The following is an 18,241-nucleotide window of genomic DNA, read 5'->3' as shown; positions in this document are numbered from 1 at the left end:
GCCTGTGAGGGAAAAAGGGCACGTAGATTTAGCTGGCTACCCAACGGGAACCAGGAGGGGAAACAAATAAGAGCACAAATAGAAATAAGCACTCATCGATCTCTGAAAGACTGATAAAACTGATTTAGTTTTATCAATATCTATTGCTAACTCATCATGGACAGTGGGAATATCATCACAGAATGAACGTGACTGAAGGCGTCAGATAATCTGGGCAGCTCAAAGGATCAGGGCGACTCTAATTACAAGTGCTTGATCCCATCCAAAGATAGTGCTTTCTTTCAGCCCCCCTGCTCAGGAGGTGGAGCAATACACACTCCAGGCTACATTCCTCCTCTACATACAGTGTACGAGCTAAGATACTGCAAGTTGTGTCCAGTATTTGCATCAAACAGAGTAAAGCATGCTGCTTGCTTATTAATTAGCATAGAAATTTAATACTGGCTGGTTTATTGGCTTACAAATACATTTTGGCAATTACAAGAACCTACTGGATATACCCACAAGGTGAAAGCCTGGGAATTTTTCCATTTATTTAAATAAAGCCAAGATTGACCTCAATTCAGTATAAGGAAGATGAACATTTTATCTTCTTAGGCATCTCTCAGTATTTTGAAACATTTTCTCTTACATGTAGTACTTCACATATGAATATGTACCGCATTTTATGGTAAGCTCTTGGTTTGTTTAATCTTATCTGTATTTTATTTTTTAATTTACAATAACTGGACATATGGAAATGCTTGGAAATAGATGAATTTGCATAAGGTCAGTGTTGTTCCACATTTTGTTCACTTAAGAAATGATGGCAAATATGCTAGTGAAATTTGTGCTCAAATAATCTCTGGTGTTCTGCTACATTTAAAAAATGCAATACTCCTGTTCCTCTCTGTTCACAGTAGATTTCATGTTATCCTCACAGCCCTTATTACCAAATATAATTTGTTTTTCCAGATTCTGATGCCAGATGCTATTATGTTGGAAAGCACTTGATATACATAAGTGTAACAGCCAATTCTATAAAACGTTTCATGGTTTCCCATGTTCCCATGCAGCACTGACAACATTTTGTTAATTAGGAAAATCAAGTTTGCCCAAGGAGGGAGAAAGGCTTGTCAATATTAATGATGGCAAGATCTTTCTCTCATCGTGTGAATCACACATTTCATAATAAGAACCGCAGAATGATATTTTTTGGAGCACAGAAAGAAAATCAGTTTTGCCAGACACCCACTGAACAAGGACAGAGAGGGGCTCTGCGGACTATGATGAGCAAAGTATTTGTTGTCTGAAGTGGACATATGGCAGCACAAGCTTTCAGACGTGATTTCGGGCTCTAAGAGGAATGCTGAGAAAGCTCTGCTCTAAAGTACTGGTTAAAGTGGACCTAGCAGTGAATATAACAGGGCGTTTCATTTCTGTGACACAGCATTCCTGAGAATATCCGAATCCAAGATGAAATTTGGCTCAACTGGGTTAACTTTAAATGTGAAAGGAAGATGCTGATGTCCAATTAGCAGACACACAGAGGAGAGAGCTCTGTAAAACAATAAAAGTGCAGCTGCCCCACTGGCACCGAGGTGATGCCAGGAAGATCCGAGCATATGAGCTGCTCTGCAGGGCTAATGCACAACGTGGAGTCCACAGGGCATGTGATCATTGATGCCTTCTTTCCCTTCCCCCTCCTCCCACACACACACACACACACAAAAGAAGAGGGTTATCAGAAGCTATCAGCAAGGCTCTAAGGAAATACACCAACTTGGAAAACAGAAAGGAATCAAGATGTATGGAGGGTACCGAGCACTGCCTTTACATACATTGTAGGAAATGAGTGAATAGTGCAGGTGGACAATAAACAGGAGGAACCTTAGTGAAAGCAATTCATACAGCACTTGCTCTGTACTGTGAACAGATTTTGAAATCAACGTTGATAGCAGAGCGAGGATCTGTGTTATTTTTCACCTGGAGAGTTCATTGTTCGGGAACAAAGGGATGCAGGACCAGCCAGGCGCACGGGGTCTCGGCGGTACCTCCTGTGGGCGCAGGGTGGGGAAAGCCTCCGCAGCCTTCCCGAAATTACAGGCGCCTGCTTCAGTGCAGGAGGTGTCATGTCCACCCAGAGCATGCAAATCCACCTGCAGCAACCACTGCAAAGCAAAGTACTCTTCCAGTTTGCAGCGCACCACACTTATGCCACAAGTTTATTTTACAATGAAAAAATGCATGTGGACTAAAGCGGCGCTTCCTAGTGAAAACGGAGTCAGTTTGCTTGACAGCAAACTGCTATAGACCAAAGATAATGGTAATCAAGGATTATAAACTATTATTCTAATAATCCGTTATAAATTATTATTTTTCTACATTTAGTCATCATTCCCTATCTATTATGTATCCTCCAGAATATCCCATTTGACGGTGGTGAGAAAGCTAGTGTACGTGGATTTTGCTTGCTGCTGAATTTAATTGTGCCTTATGGGGATTCCCTTTTGTCAATGGTTAGTTGGATATTGATCTACATAACTGGAAGACCTTTTATTTTATTTTTTTTTTAAACAATTGATCTATAAACAAACATTTGCAAGGAAGCACACTAGACAAGGAGAGCTTTCATCTTTCAAAATTCTGCCAGTAAAAAGCCTACTAATAATCTGTAGATGTCTTAGACCATGTCCTTTGCTGATGGAGAAGTTTGGAAACGATGTCAGGGGGTGAACTGGAGTCAGAGTTGTTGTTTGGCGTTTTTTTTATTTTTTTTTTATAAGACATCCCATCATTTTTGTGGCGCACAACAGGTGCAGGGAAGATTATTCAGCCGAGGGCAGAAAGACCTAATCATAGGGCTGCTGTTTAGCCAGGTACCACCTTGATTATCCAAATGTCATGGGGACACTGAATATGTTTGCCTAATTAAGGCCTTGGCTAATGGTGGTGCTTTTAAATGTAATTAATAGCTTTCTGGGGATACAATTATTCTGAAAAACAAGGAGATGGTGGTAATTGAGGTTCAGATAACTGTGGTAGAACAAACAAGAGCTAGCATGAAACGAGTGAAGAATTATGTGAAATATTAATTAGTGAATAAATATGAAGTTATCACTCATTTTTAAGGATACCATCAAAACATATGAGCAGATGAATTGCAGTCACAATATGTGTTAAATTTAACAGAAAGTATGAAAGCAAAATTACATTTACAAAATGAAAAAAAAAAAAAAAAAAGAAGTGTTACGTTAGATTTTAGAAAAGCAACTGACAAATTCATTCCATCGTTTAATTAACAGTTTTCCTTCTTTCTCATTTGAGAGGCGGTCATTCGCACTTTGTTCAAGGTTCCTTCCTATATGTGTAACAGAAATCAGACACTTTCTTCCAGTAGAATTTGCATGTCTCAAATGATGTATGTGATTCAAGCCAGCTTTTACTGTCTCTTCAAGACAAAAACAATAAAAAAAACACCACAACAACAAAAACTCGAGTAAACTTCAAAACGACTTGCAAATATCCTGCAAACATGCAAAACACAGCCCTCCTCTCAGAGAAGCGAGACTGCACCTGCACCGAAGGCCAAGCCTGGCAGGGGCCGCCAGGCACTGGGCGGACAAGGGCCTTTCCCCGAACACAGCGGCCGGGAGCGGCGGCCGCAGCCGGCGGGGCCGGGCCGGGGCCGGGCAGGGCCGCGCTGGGCGCACCGCCCGCCCCTCCGCTGGCGCCGGGGAGCGGAGGGGGGCACGCAGAAAGATGGCTTTGTGTCCAGCCGTTTGGAAATATAGTCCATCTTTTCATATGCTCAGATCTAGGCAGAGACAGCGAGAGGGGATTTACATAGATGCTCCAAGAAAATACCAAGGGTATTAGGTTTTTTTTCAAAATCTTTAACTTTTTTTCCCCCTTTTAGAAAATAACAGAGAGCTACTGTACCCTGCTGAGACCAACATCTGTGCAGACAATTAAACCCTTTTAGACTCCGAGCAGGGGAAACTCAGAGGAACTGGCCCTTTTCTACTACATCCTCTGAAGGATTACAGTTAAAGAAAAGATTTTGCAAATAGCTAGGCACATGCATAATTACAGAGAGGTCCCGCTGATTTGTTTTTAAATAAATTTGGTTAACAATCAGGTTTTATTTTCTGAAAAATACTTACTGATATTGGCACTTGGACCTGAAATGCAGCTCTAACATCTCTGTTGTGTACCCCCTTTGGTAGGAAGCCAGATCTAAGATGACAGAATAAGCAGCTGAACAAGTCCTTGGGTTTTATTCTTCAAATTTCACAGGAAATAATTTATTAAAACTTGATTCATGGCAATGTGATGCCAAAAGCTCATTATGCAGCATTCTAGTTTTCTTCTTTAAGTGTCCTTTATTTTCCTTTACTTTTTTTTGTTATTTAGCTAGGGTTGGGCAAGCGATACAGAATATTTCTGTGAGGTATTTTCTCTAATTAAAGTTTATACCTGGGATTATAGTTAAGAAAGGGGCTCCAAGCAAGGAAGGATGCCATTGTGGGTGGTATGGGTGGTTTAAATGCAGAGCGAGTTCAGTCCCTGCTCTGGAGGGCTCAAAATCTAGATGAAGAAGGTGAGTGGTGAGAGAGGAAACTGAAACGGAGAGTTCTGCAGAAGAAAGATGAATGAAAAAGACACAACTGCAGATACAATTTTAATAGCACTTTCTGCTGAAAAATGCTTGTGTTGAAATTATTCTGACCCAGGGCTGTGTACTAACCGCTTTCAGGGCCAATCACTGTACATGCTTCCTCATGCACATACCATTCTGTAGAAACAGAAGTCCATACATTTATCAGATTACATGTCGTTCTGGGAAATGCCCACCAACAATTTCAGGTTTCCAGGCAAACAGGCAGATTAGCTGTGGTTCCCCTTCCCTGCACCTCTCCTGCCAGCCTGCGCCTTCTCTTGTGCCGCTGGAAGGAATTCCAAAGAACAGGTGGGTGCTTTCCACACAGTGGTTTTGGCAGTGCTTTGGTTCACTTTGATATGTAGAGGTAACACTGAGAAAAAGTACGCTCTGGGAAACATGTGCTGCCTTCAACTGGAGATAACAGCATGTGACACTTCTATCACAGACAGGATGCCTTAACAAAATCTGATCCGTCAAGGTTTAACTCCTTGGCATACATACAGTGCAAGATGCAGATGTTGCCTCTTACAACACCATGTGTTGTGTTTGTTTACGTTTTTCTGTTGTTTTGTTTTGTTGTTTTTTTTTTTTAAAGCCTTGTACTAATGGCACAGTATCAGCAAACAAGTTTTACACCGTTTCTAAATTGTCAAACCCAATACAATTCTGTACATATAGCTTCAGGTTTGTAACAGCCTAAGAAACCCGGATTGCAGAGATGCATGCAAGAACAGTTTGTTTCCCGAGCTCCACACAGAGACTTTCAAAACTGATTTGCCCTGCAAGGCTAGAAACATAAGCATAGCAGTTCACTCTAACACCAAAAAATCAAAATTATTCCACAGATTTCCAATAGAAAATGGACAATGACAGACATTAAGACAAGTCAGGCTATTTTTCATGGATTTTCAATAAACATACCTACAACAGGAACAGTTCAATCGTGAGAAACTCCAGGGCAAGGAAGGGGACTATCTCGTTGCTGAGGCACTGCACCTGGCTCTCTGCCCCAGCAGCCTTTCATCCTTCTTCCCAACACCCACATTTCCATGCTACAGAAATCTGGGAGCAAAAGCTGCCAAAAGCCGTGCTGTTCCTTGGCCAGGGGCTGGGTGATGGCCACAGAAAGACCACCAGGTCCACAGCATGCTGGTCTCTTCCTCCAGGCATGTTTGGCAAGGGCGAGGAAGCTGCACCCAACCAAAGGCTTCTCTGCCTTCACAGGTCTTCTGCATCCCTTCCACACTTTGCCTCCTGTTTTAAGGTCATCATTTTGTCTGGGAAGTTATAAAGTAAATTTGAAGGCAGAAGATAAGGTCCCACCACATAGCCTGCACTGTCACCTGGACAGAGTATACACACTGGGGTATAGCTGGCTACAAACCTTGTTGTCTGCAAACTGGAGCTGGGCTGGCCGGAGCACCCCCAGAGAGAACAGAAGCTCAGATAGGAAGAAAGGTTTGCTTATAAACAGAGGCAAATCTTTCTTTCTGAAAGTGTGATTATGCTTCATATTTAAACATACACCTCCAATCCAGCCTGGTACGCAATAACGCTGTGATATCAATGGTGATGATTTCAAGAGGCACCAAAACTGCAGCGATGAAAATGTTTATTTCAGTGTGAGAATATGAGCTTTCTTAATATTTAGCATGTATTTAAATATTTGTTTCAAAATGTGGCTCAGATTATAAAGACATGTTTTAAAGCAAATAACTTTAATTAGGTTTGCACACTGGGTTAACTCCATAACATTTAAGATTTATAGAACATATAATTATGAGTGTTCGTCTACTAAATGATCATGAAATGAAAGGATGCTCCTGCAAAAGCAGAAATAGTCAAAACTTAGAGACCTGCAGTGCCTCCCCACAGCTAAGCATGTGCTGTCCCTGCTCTGGGAGAGGAGTCCGCTGACCAAGGGACCCTCTGTTCTCAGGTGCATTGTGTATGAAGGAATTAGTTATGTTTGTTTTTATGAAGGCACCAAACTTTGATGTGCCTTTTTTCCTACTGTGCCTCAAAATAGTGACTCTTAAATCAAATACAATCTTTTTGGTGATGGACACATTAGAAAGGGGGTTCTGGTAGGTTTGCTTTGTGAAGAAGCTAATCCTTTTGGTTCCTCCACTAAAGTCCAAACTCAGACAGGCCAAATGGAAATGGAAAGGTGCCTGCATGGCTCCAAGTGTCACACACAGGCTGTCCATCGCTGCTGCAACGCCAGCTTTTACTGGCTTTTGCCAGTGCTTCACAGGAATAGGGGCAGCTTTAAACTTTTCTCTCTTCAGCGTGAGTTTTGCTTTACAATTCCTACTGATTCCTGGGCCTGACACATTCTGGAAGCATGATGGGGGGTAATGGAAAAAGTCACAATAACAGAAACGTCAGCAGAAACATCATAAGTGGAGACTTTCATTCTCATTACTTCAAAATTAAATGGAAGCAGTAAACAGAGAATGGGTCAAATGTAATGGTCAGCGGCTTTTCCATATGGATAGCGATTCCTCAAGGAAGTGAAGCAGTTCAGCCTCAAATACAGTTCTCATACAAATAAATAAAAGCCCCACCCTTGCTAATACAGGTGATCTTGTACAAAAGCAAAAGCTTCAAGTAAGCATTTATTCTGAAATCATGCAAAGAGTGTATACTGCAGTCCGTAAATAGTGTATTGCCTAAGGAAAATCAAGGCAGATATTTTAGTAATTGCCACTCCAAGAGCATTTCCAATAATGAAGAGGTGTAAAAGAAATGCTCGCTGCACTTGTTCTCCCTCTTCTGGTGTTCTGTTCCTTGGCAGAGATGGACACACAGACATCTATACACATCTACGTGAAGTTTTGCGTACCAGAGAGGTTTATTATTAAGGTATCTGAAACCTGAGACGTCAAAGAGCATCCAATGGACTTTGCTCTCTGTGCAGGGCAGTGCTCCGAGGGGAGGCTTTGGCTTCTTGCTGTGCTTGACAGCTCTGCAGGAACACGTGCTTTCTCTGCATGGACGCATATGGAGAGCAGGCACCAGGGAAGGCATTAACACAGAGGTACCTAAATGCATGAAATCAGCCCCGGTATAATTCGGTTAGGCGTGATTGTAGCTGTGATGTAAGAGCTGCAGAACAAAAGATTCTCATTTTATCATTTGTAAGAATGAAAGGATCTTTGTTACACATTTTGCCAGTTGGTGTCGGACAAGGAATACACCTGCTGGTGTTCCTCCTTGATGCAACAAACTAAGGTCATTGCTGACTTTTGTGATGGAGGCCACAGCTATGGATTCAACACACAGGGAAAAAAAAGGCTTATAAATAGGACACAAACACAGAATCTATGTGGCTTCTTTATATTTTCTTGTCTCCACATGCAACATTTAACTCCAGATGATTAGGCCTGCTCAGCCCTTCATTAGCCCTGGTACCCGACAGAGGTTATTCGCTTTCTCAGTGAAAATCAGCCCTTTCAGATCCCATTAATGTGATGTGTGTTGTCAGACCTCAGGCAGGAATGTCACAATGGGAGTCTGAGCTGCCTTGATCACTACCTGGGTAGTGTGGCCACTGCCCTGGATTTAGCTGCAAAATCCTCAGAGGATTTTAAGACTCCACTGATGACTTCTCCTCAGTGTTAATGACTCAGTCTTGATACTTGTCACTGGGTGCAAGATCACTGGATCCTAGCACAAATCACAGTGATAAATAAAATTCAGAAAAATTACCCATATCCACTGAAGTTTTGCACTCAGTAACAACCAAGAAATTATTTCCTGGTTAAAAACAAAACAAAACAAAAAAAATAACAAACAAAACTAGCATGACAAAGGAGCTGACTTTATATAAACACTATGAATGCAATGCTGGAAAAGCCCTTATTTCCCAGGAAATTCAAATCTAGGTATGTGGGAAGCAGAAGCTACTTTAGCAGCTGTTGGTTCATCCTATAATTAGCCAATATGACCACAATGAGCACCAGTACTATTTGGCTGATACAGCTCTTTTAGTGGAACAGCAATATTTGACGAAGTGGGGGACTCATTCTGCGTGTCAAATTTCTTTATTTCTTCGTGACATTTCAATGGCAAAGATTATACTCAAACCCAATGTTTGAAAGGAAAGCCTTATTTGCAGCAAATACTGCTGCTGAACTTAATCACCAATTTACCGTTACATTTTAAAGTAAAAACTTAATTGATGCCAGTTCCTATATATTATTTGACTTCATTTATAATTTGGTAGACTTACCATAACTTTCATATACAATCTATTTTTTATCTCCCTTTGATCTTTAGATTTATTTTAATAATGATGCACATTTCCAAACCACAAAAACATGTTAAGAATTTTATAGAATTTGGTAGGAAAAAAATAAATACTTTATAACCAGTGTTGAGGTTACCAGCAACCCCTAGATATTCTTTCTTTGATAAGTACTGTCTGCTGATCTTACATAAGACATTTGATACAGCTTTCTTTCTGACTGTACATTGTTAACCTCCCTATGAAATAAATTTCTGTCTCATACTCAATCCTATAACACTGTGCATCAAAATGATTTGGCACAGATCTCATGTTAGTCAGGTCCAAGTCAATCAAGTAAACAATACTGTAAATGGATAGACCTATTGGACAGGCTTTACACGCCCAAGAGACCAGTTGCTCAGAAGGAGGGGTAAGCAGTTTCCGATGAATTAGTTGCCTGATTGTGTCTCTGCACCGGAATAGATATAATTTAATGAGAAACAGCTTCTCTGTTTGAGGTCCAGTCAGTTACAGCAGGACTAACCCAAGTACATTAAGTGATGGTAAGGCTAACTTTCCATTTCAGTTCATGTTATATTGCATTTTCTGGAGTGCTCCTGTATGTATCCAGACACACATATGAACATCTTGAACAGATTTCAAGAGAAAAATCCTTATTTTGCCCAGTTCCAGGTTAATCCTTCATTTTGGCGTTTTCAAATTCCTCTTATGCTTCAAAGGGCAGCTCTGTACAGAAAGGTTAGAAGAATATTCTGCTAATCAGGGTTTGCTTATTGCTTCTCAGAGTGCTGTTCCCAGGAGTAGCTGTTGGTGTTCCACACATAGTAAGGTGTCTGCCATGACCAGGGCAGGGCTTGCAGTAGAAAGCGGCTCTCAACCACCCTTCACTCGGGACTCAGCCAACCTTTAAAGGAAATATTTCTTACCTTTTTCTTTTTGGTGAAGCTAACCTTAAAAACGTGAGTGCAAAGAGTGTCGTGTGGCTTTTCCTCAGGAAGCCCACTATTGTTTCAGGGATGCCCTGGTACCCCCAGCAGATATCATCTCGCTGTAACCACGCTATTACAAAGGTCAAAGCATTGCTCCTGAAGTCCCGCACTGTTATTCCCTGGGAGAGGAGTTTGCAGCCCTGCAGGGGGGTGAGGGAGCTGGCACACCAGGGGACTTGGGGCCGTAGCGCTGCCACCAGCATCACCAGTGACTCCCTCCCACATCCACCTGGCTGTCCTGTCTGTGAGGAGGCGAAACTGTGGGGTGCCACAGAGGCATCACAGCTGCTTCTCCAGTGATGAGGAATCATTTCTTATTTACTGTTACCTGATGTGAGTTCTGGCTTCATTTTACAATTCCCACTCAGCACTCTGTTATATTTTACCTCAGAGTAATGAAGGTGCTTTTTAGGATGACATTAAGTCGTGATATAAAGTGACTGTGCCTTACCCTTAGGGTCCCTTCATAATATGTTAGAAATTCAATATTACTGGCATTTTTTTGAAAACAAAAATTCTACTTTAGTTCATCTATGAAAGATGAAACGTTTAATTAACATAAAACACGATGTATTTTGCCTTCTGTACAGCCTAAAGGCTCCAAGGTTTTTCTTTTTAGTATCAAAAAGCCTTCACAGTAAATCACCATACGATACTAGGAGTAAAGACATAAAAGTCTTGTTCTGTGTTATTCCAAGCCTGATTTAATTCTGAGATATTTTTTTTTTTTTTAATTGAGTGTGAAATATAGTAATTTGCTTTATGGCAACGTAGGATCAGGCCTACATACCACTTACATCCCAGGCAACTCAGTACAGAGCATACATGCTTGGGTGCTTCACAGTTTTTCTAAGGTATTTTAAAAAAACCAAATGATGATGGAGATGGTGTTTCCCCCCTTGCCTGTGCATTCCTGAATGTTATAAAGATACTCTTTCTTACTGAAATTTAGTTCCTGCTGTTTCTTGGCAGTTTATTACCTATTAGCAACTTGGGTTGAGCAACAAAGTATCCCAATGATGAGTCTGAGGAGATAATCAGCAGGGGCTGAGCCTTGTTAACTGTCGTGGCAGCAACAGCTCAACAGGCGCTCCGTTATTTGGGTTTATAAGCAGCTGTAACTAAAATCCTGTAGAAAGGGTTGAGGTTTAGGTTGCTTTAGGGGTGGGGTGTTGTTTTGGTGTGTGGTGGTTGTTTTTTGTTGTTTGGGTTTTTTTTTTGTGTGTGTGTGTTTTGTGGGGTTTTTGTTTGCTGGGTTTTTTTTTGGTTTTGTTTGTTTGTTTGTTTTTTCCTTGGTCTTTCTCTACAGCATCTGACCAGAGGATTGCAGGATGCTGGGAAGCAGGAGCTGCTGCTGGGTGATGCTTTCAGCTCTCCAAATTGGTAGTGTAATGGCTACTGGAGACAGCCCTTGCAAACACATAAATGATGGTAATGTACATCAACAATATTTCTAACAGGACCTTTTCCTAGCTTTTCTTGCTTTATCCTCTAATTATACCTGTGCTGAGATAGCTGCCATTGCAGGCTAAATTTATACCAGAATTTTATTCCTCTGAGCAATTTTTATATTAATGGCTTTACTGCTTTAAGCACTGTATTTGAAACATTATGGCTACTCTTTCTCTTCCTTAAACAAATGGTGTGATGACAAGAGAGTCAGTAAAGCACCACTTAGCATCAGAGCAGATTTAACGTTCAGATTTGTAGATTTGCAGAGCTGCTTTACTGGATAATAGGCTGTATTTCTGGTTTAGAGACAGGTGGTGTTTTTTTAATGAAGACTTAGTAAAAGTCCAGCAGCCTCAGAGTAACTGATGTACTAAGCTGTATTACAGATTTACTGGAATAAAGACAAATAGTCAATTTTCCCAATGTCTTGTTGCCAGTAGTTGCATCCCGTTACTAAACACACCAGATGAGACAACTGCATCCAGAATATGGTATACAGATGCTTGAAAGAGTAATGAGATGCATCTATTTGCTTTCTTTCAAATAGATGACAAAGGCTAAGTAAGAAACAAAAAGCTTTCCAAATGTTTACACAGACTGGGGGGGGGGGGGGGGGGGGGGGCGGTGGTGGGGAGGGGGAAGATTGAAATTGAGCTTCTGGGACATTAGCAAAATTAGTTAATAATTAGTTAACAATGCTATGTCTTTGTGGTCCAGGCAGCAGTAACTCAGTGCAGATTATCTTCTCAGCTGAACTCTACCATCTTGTGGGTTCCCAGGAAATTACAGTTTCGGGATCAAAATAATCTTTAGTAAATTTTTCAGTTTAAACTTGTTGAAAGCATTGCGATTTTTTTTATAACTAAGTTCATACAATGAACAGAACGCTATTAAAGCTCTTCTTTAATTTGCATTTTCCATCTGTGACTTTCCAAGCCGTTATAATATCTATACATCCCACATATTCCAGTATTTTCTAGTTATTTTACAAACTTCATCTGTGGAAGTCTTACACTGAAAATAGAAAAGAGGATGAGGCAAACCTGTTGCTACTTAGGCTTTTAAATCTTGTGGCAAAGAAATCAGAAGAACAAAACTTAAAAGAAACATTAGCAGTCACCTTGAGAATCCCTCTTCTTTCTCCTGCCTAGTTCAGTTGTCCTTAAGTGCCAGAGATGCAGTACAGGCTTGTTTGGTTTTTTTGAAACTGCAGGATTTCTACTTGTTCAGGGGGGGTTCTGTGCTGTGTTTTGTTTGGTTTTGTCCTGGTTTTTGGTTGGTTTGGTTTTTTTTTTTGGTTTATCTTCAGATGTGATGGAAATCTTCGGTTTGTTTGATGGGGTTCTGATTTTGAGTGGGATAATGCTGAATTTAACACTTGAATTGTAGAGGAGGTTTCTAAAAAAAACCTTTGTAAATGTGGCAGCTGCTGACTTCAGCAGGGTTTTACCAACAGCCAGGCCATAAGCTATTAAAAAAAAGACTCGTAATTAAAAAAAGTCATAGCCACCCTATACAGTTAAGTTCACTGCCAAGTACTCCAGCTGTTAAGGTAAAAGGAAAGCATACTGTTGCAGACAGGTGTTGAAAAATAAAACTACCAAGTTCAGACCAGTGTATTCCTAAGCTATAAAACATGGCTGGAGAACATTTTGGTGTTTTTCTCAAAGCACAGTGAGTCTATCAAGTGCTAGTATCAAAAGACCGATGCAGCTCTCATTAATGTGATTGGGAAGACAACAGAGAATTGAATCAGACCTGAAAGAGCTGATACTGCTGTACCTATCTGGGATGACAGGATCCTCAGCAACACATTATAACTATTCCAGTTGAAACTCTTTAGCGTCAGAGCAAGTAAAACTTGAATGTTATGAGGACTAAACATGGCATATCAATAACAGGGCTCCATGATGTTATTATCTGTTTTGCTCTTTATATAATGACACACTCTGCTTACAGCTGTAGCAAGCTCCCTCCCAGGCTTGGTGGGAGACAAGTGCACAGTTGCAGCAAGGCAAGGAAGAAATAACTTGCTTCTGCCAGCTGGTTCTGTAACAAGTGAAAAGTGGGTGTGCACATTGAAAATAATGCTGCCTGTGTCTGCAGGTATGATTTCCCGTATCATATAAATTTCCAGAAAGATTTTCTGTGTTGAGGTCATAGCTCTGAGCCCCATGACCGTGTTTATCGAAAGGTCCTAGGCAGAGTTGATGATGATGAGAGCTCTGGCAGCCAGCTCTCCCTCTCTTTTCCAGAGGCAGTAGCAATCACGTACCTTCACACTTAGAGATTTTACAGCATGTCTTTCAACTCATGACATGTGGACCTTGGGAGACCCATGAATGACTGCTGAAAGTCCCCGTGAAAGGCAATTGTGCGAAAGCAACCCTCTTGTCAGGAGTCTCAAATTATCTGTGGTTATACTGCTGCTTTGCTTGCTCTTGGCTATAGGCTGGCTTGTGTTATTTCTAACTCGCCTGCCACCCTGCAGTTGGCCACCTGTGCTCAGATCTCTGTTTTTATGCAGAATAATAATGAATAAGGTTGGGTTCAACACCTATTGATTGAAATCAATATTTTTCTGCCTCAATGACTGCTATATTGCCTCCTGAGGGGAAAAAAAAATCTAATAATATTTCATTCCTATAACATCAGATGAGAAAACAATGGAGAAGAGGTGTTTTCCACTCCATCAGCCCCTAAGTGAAATGCATAGTGGTGTTAGAAATTTGAATGCAGTTAGTAAAAGGAGCCAATGGAGAGAAAGCTCAGTAAAAGAACAAAAAAGAATTAGATTTAATCATTCATCAAAGAGATGCTGCACCCTCTTAAGAAAGAAATGTCTCAAAATGAGACAGAGGAATAAGACAAATCCATTTTCAGATAAAAAGCTAGGAGAATATTCTAGGAAGTAAAGAAACTGACTGAGAAGCTGGTAAAAGAGTGGGAAATTCTTATCCTTTGCAACTGTATAATTACCAGAATACATCTAATAAAACTCGCCTTTGCCATCAAGCTTTTTAGTGGGAAATTCACAATTTCATTGTAAGACCTAGCATTTCTGATTACCATGCTACTTGGGGGCCTGAAATAACACTTTGGGTGTGCGTGTGTTGTTAGGGGTAGAAAGCAGGTTCCAAAACGTGCCTGTGATAAACCAGCCTGAAGCCTGATCTTTTGCACTGCTTTGAGGATGTTCGCAGTTCTCAAGCAATGTGGTTGTCATAGCACCTCCAATAAAGTCCTGCCAGAACAGAGAAATACCACCTTTGAGGGGTTTTATAGGCCAATAAAAGAAGCTGGCTTGGACTGGTATCGAGACATGGAATAAGGCTTTAACAGCAACAAGTAAAGAATTATTGAATGTTGCTTTATGTAAGTAGTGACAAGAACGGTCCTATGGTAAAAACTCCTGGAAAAATTCATGCTAGACCACTGATGAGGAAAACATTGGTTGTCTTCAAACATACAAAAAAAGGAGAGGAATAGAACAAAAAGCAATATTTACTGTACAAGTCGAGAACTGCAGCTCTTGTCTTGACTGCTGTGAAATGATGCAGTTTTATAAAACACACAAAACCTTACTGAGCTACATAACAGGGAATCTACACTGTCCTGTCTGAAATCATTCCCTCCCCAAAATGGTCAAATAAAGATAAATCTCCCCAAACAAAAAGAGCGGAGACAATCAACCTCAAACATGGACACCTACAAATGCAACTTAAATCCTAGCTCCAGTATCGAATGCTAGTTTAGATGCCTATATTGGTCATAAAATTAGGCTTATTGACTTTGCATTAGCACTAAGATTATAAGGCAGCATGGCTTGAAGAAATGATTGATACATGTTGATATAAGTATGTGCTTTAAGTTTTGACTGAGCTATAATTCTGCAAGGAAAACAAATATTTTTAACTGCTTTCAATGGTCTGAAAGATAGCCTCCATTCTTGGCAGCTGCTGCGGACTCACTGTATAATTTGTCTCTTTTCACAGCATCAGATGGCTGAGTACAATAATGTCAGCAAAGCAGCTATTCTGGATTCTGTGCATTAAAAGAAAGAAAGGGGGGAAAGGACAGTATTAGAATAATTGTTGGCTTCCAGGACCTGGAACGCTCATTTTAAACAGATCCTTGAATGTATAAATGGAATACTAAAAGACAGTTATTAACATTATATACTTTTACAGGCTGGAGAGGACAAACTGGTTAGTCTGTTGTCTGTCATACAGAAATGCAAGGCTCCTGTGGCACACAAGCACAGAATTAAAGCACCGAATGCCAAGCTGGTTTGCAATGTACTTAAAAATAGGATTTATTGAAGAAATAAACAAGAAAATCTAATAAAAATAGTTTGATATCGGTTTTGTGAGTAGTGATACTAGGGTTCTTTACAGTATTTAATTTAATCCCGTATGAATCCTGATAAAATATCCCTGCTCAGAGAGCAGTCTGTGTTCAATACAGTAACACAAGTGGACCCACAGACCTAAAAAAAAAAAAAAAAAGTTCATGAATTATCCTCATTCTGTTAAGGTGTTTTTAGTGGCTCTGCCAGCCATGATGTAGTCTTGGTCAAATACCTTTGCAGACCTTTATCAATGGTCTAGAAGGAAATAATTCTGATAAAAACATCAGCCAACAGCAAAATGTGTGGTGTAGCAAAAGGATAAGTCAGTTATTCAGAGCAATTTGGAATGCTTTTTGACTGAGATACAGCACACCCCACAGGAAAACATAAAACTGAGTGGTTATGTCCCCAGAGACGCTGCATTATTGGTTATCTTTATCTACTGGAAAGCTGAATTCAGACCAAGATGCATTTTAATACAGCATAAAGTTGTGTATATAGGAAAAAAGAGCACAGCTCACACCGAGAGGGGAGCTGTTGGTGTATCTCTGGGACATGCTAAGATTTCAGACGGGTATCCGCCTGACTTCCTGACTACAAAGTTCCCCAGCACAGTGCGGTGAGAAGTTAATGGATTCGATTGCTACACACAGGAGTACAGGAATCTCTTCCTGGAGTCCTGCCATGACTTTTCCTTGATATATCATCCTAGTGAAACTAGAAACTCCTTCCTGGGAAGACCTCGACAGGCCTCTGAACAGCTTCCAGTTCCACCATGTGCCCTTGCAAGGAAGACATTAGGCAGGTGAGAAGATCAAGTCCATCCTAAAAGGACTCTGGTATCTTTTATCACAAATGAAGCTGGGGTCTGTAGATGATGACAGAACCATTTAGGTTAGAAAAGACCTGTAAGATCATAGAATCCATTGTAAACTGTAATGATCTAAGTGTGGGCAAGGTTCCAGCTGCCTGCAAGAAATAATGAAAATGCCCAGTGCCAAGTCCCAGGTTCCTCAGGAGTGCGGTGCATCAAACGGGGCTTTTGTGGTCTCGCCAAGTACAAAACACAGAAACCTACCTGCCAGATCTGCTGAAATCGTAACTGGTTCCTATTCAGGCTGTAGAATAAAATCCTTTGCCTGTTGTAATACCCGACTATAAGCACGAGACCTCTGAGGACTGTGTGAGATGATGGGTACACATCCAATTTTAATTTAGCTTACACAGGAAGGAAACATGCTTAAACATTGTCTTTCTGCCCTACCATGCTTTTCATTTCATTCATCAGCTCTCTGCTTGCTTTCTGTGCCTCTTGCTTTCTCTGCTCTACTTTCTGTGCCTTCCAGTACAACATTTCAGCAGTATCGTTGGCTGCTTTGGGCAAAACAGCATTGGAAACACATTAAATGTGACAGCCAGATGTGTTGATCTGTTGACACTGGACACTGTGAGGTAGCTATTAAGATTTTTTGCAGTGGAGTGTGAACTGGGTGGTGCTGGGATTAGATTGCTTTTTCTGTATCTGGAGGTGAAAGCCTGATGAAGTGTTGGGCTGTGTTATCAACAAAGCTGTAGGCAAGAGGAAAAGTGCAAAATGACCTTTTCTTCACTTTCTTTCTGTTCTTACAAGTCGTGAGTGGTGGAACACTTCCTAGCATAGCCTTAACTGTCTAAATTTATTTGTTTTAATCTAGAAGGGGTCAAACCTCTACCCATGTTGTGGGTAGAGTAATTCCACTGACATGAGCAGAGCTACTCTAGACTTAGGCTAATGCAATGTGAAGTAGAAGTTGGCTTAGGATGTCTCTCTGTCATGGTTTACTCATAGGCTTTAAGATTACAGAGGGGAAACAGATCCACACTGAAAGTTTCCAGTGAGCTTCAGGGAAGGATCTGGGGAGTTTCCCTGAGTTTTAAAACCTCTCTTCTTTTTTTTTCTTCCCCCTCTCTCTTTATTACCCTCATGCTAAGCAAAAACAAACAACAACAACAACAAAAAAAACCAAAACAAACTCTATTAAAGTTCCCAGAATTTTGATTTTTTGAAGCAGTTCGGGTAGCACTTCCACTGGAGATGGTCACAGTTTCCACAGGCTTTAGTTCTTTAGGAGCTTCCCTACGCCAACAAAATCCCAGGTTTGTTTCAGTTTCAGTCTGAATAACAAGGACAAACACTGCTGAAGGTGATGGTTGATTTTTCTCCTGCTTCCTACCCCAGCAAGTGCCTCAGAACTACTCTTATCTCGAGGCAAGATGGGGAGCCCTTACGCAGCTGGCACTGTTCTCTGCGACTCAGGGCACTCGCTGGCCATGATCCTGTGGCTAGCAATCAAGCTTTCCTTAACGGCTTTTTGGTTTTGTTTTGTTTTTTTTTTTTCTTTTTCTTTTTCTTTCCTGGAATGTCCTGTCTTTTTGCTACTGATATGTGAAATAATGTAGCATTTGTGATATCCACAGTCACATCCACATCTTCACATAAACAAACTGTTCATCTTTCAGGGGGCAAAATTATGGGCAGTGACAGACGAGAGAACCTATCTCAAGCGATT

The sequence above is a fragment of the Falco biarmicus genome, chromosome 1 (genome assembly GCF_023638135.1).
Source record: "Falco biarmicus isolate bFalBia1 chromosome 1, bFalBia1.pri, whole genome shotgun sequence".
NCBI lineage: Eukaryota > Metazoa > Chordata > Aves > Falconiformes > Falconidae > Falco > Falco biarmicus.
The sequence above is the reverse complement of the archived record's forward strand: the minus strand, read 5'-3'. Positions refer to the sequence as shown.